Source organism: Portunus trituberculatus, chromosome 16 (genome assembly GCF_017591435.1).
Source record: "Portunus trituberculatus isolate SZX2019 chromosome 16, ASM1759143v1, whole genome shotgun sequence".
In the NCBI taxonomy this organism is placed as follows: domain Eukaryota; kingdom Metazoa; phylum Arthropoda; class Malacostraca; order Decapoda; family Portunidae; genus Portunus; species Portunus trituberculatus.
Genome location: NC_059270.1, coordinates 14,152,897 through 14,157,896, shown reverse-complemented (window position 1 = coordinate 14,157,896; position 5,000 = coordinate 14,152,897).

The window sequence follows — 5,000 nt, the reverse complement described above, 5'->3', positions numbered from 1 at the left end:
ATCATTTTTTGTTGTTACTCTGTGTTCTCTTGGGATTAGGTAAGGATTCAGGGAAGTAGTTGTTTGTATAAAGGCAGTGTGTGTTTTGTTATGCCCTGTGAATATTTGTATGTTTTCCTCTCTGTCTCTCTTTTTTTTTCATGCATTAATGGTGTTTTTTTTTTATAATTCTGTCTTACACCTCGTTCTTTGGGGAATAGGTAATGTTTGGGAAATAGTTGTTTGTATTTGTTGTCCTGTATGCATTTTTTCCCCTTTTTTTTAATATTAAGGCTGCTTTCATATCCCTCTCTCTTCTTACTCTGCCTTCTCTGGGGATTAGGTAAGGATTAAGGAAGTAGGTGATTTGTATTGCGGCAGTGTTTGTTTTGTTATGTCCTGTGAGTATATGTATGTTTTCCTCTCTTTTTTATATGCATTAAGACTTTTTTTATGCCCTTCTCTCTAGTTGCTCTGTGTTCTTTGGGAAATTTGGTAACTAGATATTTTGTTATGTCTCGTGAAAGTTTGTATGTTCTGTGTTTTTTTATTATTTATTTATTTTGCGTGTGGATTAAGGGCTGTTTTTATAATGTTGTGCTGTTACTCTTTGTTCTGTGGGATTAGCTAAGAATTGGGTAAGTAGGTGGTTATATTGTGCCAGTGTTTATTTGCTTGTGTTGTGAGAGATTCTTATTTATTTGTTGTTTTATTATGTGTTAAGGGAGCGGTCGTGAGTTACAAAGACGCGAGAATGGTGGTTTTTCATGGATGGAAGAACGAAGAGGAAAGGTGAATTTACTAGTATTACCTTAGATGTCTTGAAGGGTAACGTTAGTAAGAAGGGTCATTGGGGTATTTAAACTCAGTGTATGACTCTTTCAGGGCTTTTTTAGATGTTTTTGGGGAACGTTAGATTACAACCTAACATTTTTTTTTCCTTGCGTTTGAATCTATTTTATTTATTTACTCATTTCTTGTTTTGTGAGTGTCTGTAGCCTTTCCATATTAGAAAAAAAAAGAAAAACGGTATGTGAATTAAATGGACAACTCATATTTTTTTTCCTTTTTTTTTGTGTGTGTGTGTGTGTGAGGGGGGGGAGGGAAGAGTGGTAGGTGGTACATTAAAAGCAAACATATATTTCTTTCCTCTTATTTGTCTCTTGTATCTATCTGGTTCATTTATTTACTTATTTATTCATTTATTCTGTGCTGTGTGTCTTTAGCCTTTCACTACCACTAAAAAAAGAAAACGAGGGAAGCAGCAATAAGCCAGTAGGCCTAATAGTGGCTGTTCCTGTACAATGCATATCGATGGCCACTTATCATCCGTGTCCATCGCGCAGCAGAACCCGAGAGAGGCTGTGATAAGCTGGAAGGTCTACACAAGGCAATTTCTCTCTCTCTCTCTCTCTCTCTCTCTCTCTCTCTCTCTCTCTCTTCTTCTCTTCTTCTTCTTCTTCTTCTTCTTCTCTTCTCTTCTTCTTCTTCTTCTTCTTCTTCTTCTTCTTCTTCTTCTTCTTCTTCTTCTTCTTCTTCTTCTTCTTCTTCTTCTTCTTCTTCTTCTTCTTCTTCTTCTTCTTCTTCTTCTTCTTCTTCTTCCTCCTCCTCCTCCTCCTCCTCCTCCTCCTCCTCCTCCTCCTCCTCCTCCTCCTCCTTCTGTATCCGTGTCCTCTAATTATCCTTGTCCAATCGAGAGAGAGAGAGAGAGAGACAGTAGTCACCTGCCGCCCGGTGGAATACTCCAGGAGAGGTACTTACGGGGATGTAGGCAGTGCTGCAGACTGAGTGATTCCTGAGTGATTCCCCGTGTCCTCTCTTCCCGGTTCCCTTTGTGGTCTCATTTATACAATTGAGCAGCTGCAGCCTGCCCTCTAAAGACAACTTCTACTACTTCCTACACTACACTACAACACCTTACACTTTTACACTCTCTTCAAATCAAAATTTAATAATGGCTTCACCACGCCCTGCCTCGGAGTCCCCCTCTGGGGAGGGGACCATAAATGTCCCCAGGTCGGACTGCCCTCTGCTGTCGACCTTGGGTGTCTTGACACTTCATCTAATACTTTCACTATCAATTTCTGCAACATTCGTGGCCTTCGTTCTAATTTTCAATCTGTGGAACACCACCTCTCCTCTACTAAACCTCATCTTCTCTTCCTAACTGAAACACAGTTGTCTGTGACTACTGACAGCAGCCCCTTTTCTGTTCCCTCCTACTTGCTCTATCCTCATTTTCAATCCAAAGCTGGATGTTGCGCATACGTGCGTAACGACACCACTTGCTCTCGTGCCCACAATCTTGAATCTTCAGAATTTTCTACCATCTGGCTAAGACTTCAATGTCACTCTCTAACTAAATTCATCTGTGCTGTATACCTCTCACCTAATTCCTCTGACTATGTAAAATTCTTTGACTATTTGACTTCCAAGGTGGAGCACATCTTATCTCACTTTCCTTTTGCTGAGATCTCCATTTTAGGGATTTCAATGTTCACCACCAGCTTTGGCTTTCATCTTCTTTCACTGACCAACCTGGTGAACAAACCTTCAACTTTGCTATCCTTCATGACCTAGAGCAGCTAGTGAAGTTCCCTACCCGTATTCCTGACCGCCTTGGAGACACGCCCAACATTCTTGATCTTTTCCTAACCTCCAACCCTTCTGCTTACTCTGTTAAACTTTCCTCTCCGTTGGGCTCCTCCGACCACAATCTAATTTCCGTTACCAGTTCTATCACTCCAGTGCAGCCTCAGGACCCGCCTAAGCGGAGGTGCTTCTGGCATTTTAACTCTGCTAAGTGGGAGGAACTAAGGCAGTACTATTCTGATTTCCTTGGGATGATTATTGTTTTCATGTCAGAGATCCTTCTCTTTGTGCCGAGCGCATAACAGAGGTGATTATCTCTGGCATGGAGCTATACATTCCTCATACTTTCTCTAACCCTAAAGCTAAAAAGCCTTGGTTTAACTCTGCTTGTTCTCGTGCTGTCAATGATAGAGAGGCGGCTCACAAACGGTTCCGTAGCCATCCAACTGCTGAAACTCATGCCCTATATATTTCTGCCCGTAATCATGCCAAATCTATTCTCCAACTTACTAAAAACTCTTTCATCAATAGAAAATGTCAAAGTCTTTCCAATTCTAACTCCTCTCGAGATTTCTGGCATCTAGCCAATAATATCTCTAACAACTTTACTTCTTCGTCTTTCCTCCTTTACTTCATCCAGATGGCTCTACAGCTGTCTCTTCTTTTCTAAAGCTGAACTCTTCGCTCAAACCTTTGCTACCAACTCAACTTTGGATGATTCTGGGCATATTCCTCCTACTCCTCCACCCTCTGACTACTTCATCCCTAAAATTAAAATTCTTTATAAAGACGTTTTCCTGGCCCTCTCTGGCCTTGATTCTCGGAAGGCTTACGGTCCGGATGGAGTCCCTCCTGTTGTTCTCAAAACTGTGCTTCCGAACTCGCTCACTGCCTGGTCAAACTCTTTCATCTGTGTCTCTACTTCTATTTATCCTTCTTGCTGGAAGTTTGCTCACATTCAACCTGTCCCTAAAAAGGTGACCACTCCAATCCTTCTAACTACCGCCCTATAGCTTTGATTTCCTGCCTTTCTAAAGCCTTTGAGTCTATCCTTAATAGGAAGATAATGAGGCATCTATCAGCTCACAACCTTCTCTCTGATTGCCAGTATGGTTTCCGTAAAGGCAGATCTACTGGTGATCTTCTTACTTTCCTAACTGAATCTTGGTCATCCTCTTTAGGGACTTCGGTGAAACCTTTGCTGTCGGCCTTGACATATCGAAAGCCTTCGATAGAGTCTGGCACAAATCTTTAATTTCTAAACTACCCTCCTACGGATTCTATCCTTCTCTCTGTACCTTCATCTCCAGTTTCCTTTCCGATCGTTCTATTGCTGCTGTAGTAGACGGTCACTGTTCTTCCCTAAAACTATCAACAGTGGTGTTCCACAGGGTTCTGTCCTATCACCCACTCTCTTTCTATTATTCATCAATGATCTCCTAAATCTGACTCAATGCCCTATCCACTCCTATGCTGATGATACCACCTGCATTATTCAACAGCGTTCAACAGACGCCCAACCCAACAACAATTAAATGACTCAAGGCGAGATGCTATAGGACGCCTAACTTCTGATCTTTCACTTGTTTCTGATTGGGGCAGAGAAAACCTGGTTTTGTTCAATGCCTCAAAACTCAATTTCTACAACTATCTACTCGACATAACCTTCCAGACAACTATCCTCTCTTCTTCAATAACACTCAACTTCCCTCTCCTCTACATTAAACACACTCGGTCTATCCTTCACTAAAAATCTAAACTGGAAATTTCACATCTCTACTCTTGCTAAATCAGCTTCCAAGAAGTTAGGTGTCCTATGGCGTCTTCGTCCATTTTTCTCTCCTCCCAGCTGCTTGCTCTGTACAAGGGCCTTATCCGCCCGTGTATGGAGTATGGCTCTCATGTCTGGGGATCCACACACAGCTTTACTAAACAAGGTGGAATCTAAAGCTTTTCGTCTTATCAACTCTTCTCCTCTAACTGACTGTCTTGATTCTTTAAGTCACCGCCGCAATGTTGCATCTTTATCTGTCTTCTACCGCTGTTTTCATGCTGTCTGCTCTTCTGAACTTGCTAACTGCATGCCTTCCCCTCCTGCGGCCTCGCTGCACAAGACTCTCTACTTCTTCTCATCCCTATTCTGTCCATCTTCCTAATGCAAGAGTTAACCAGTATCTTCACTCCTTCATTCCCTACACTGGTAAACTCTGGAACTCTCTACCTGTGTCTGTATTTCCACCTGCCTATGACTTAAACTCTTTCAAAAGAGGAGTGTCAAGACACCTCTTACGTTAACTGGACCCTCCTTTTAGATTTTTTGTTTTTCTTTCTACTTTCCTCTTAACAGGGCCTGGCAACCAGCGGATTTTTTTTTTCCAACACTTTGTTTTCCCTTGGCCAGTGCCCTTGTAATGTAAAAAAAAAAAAAA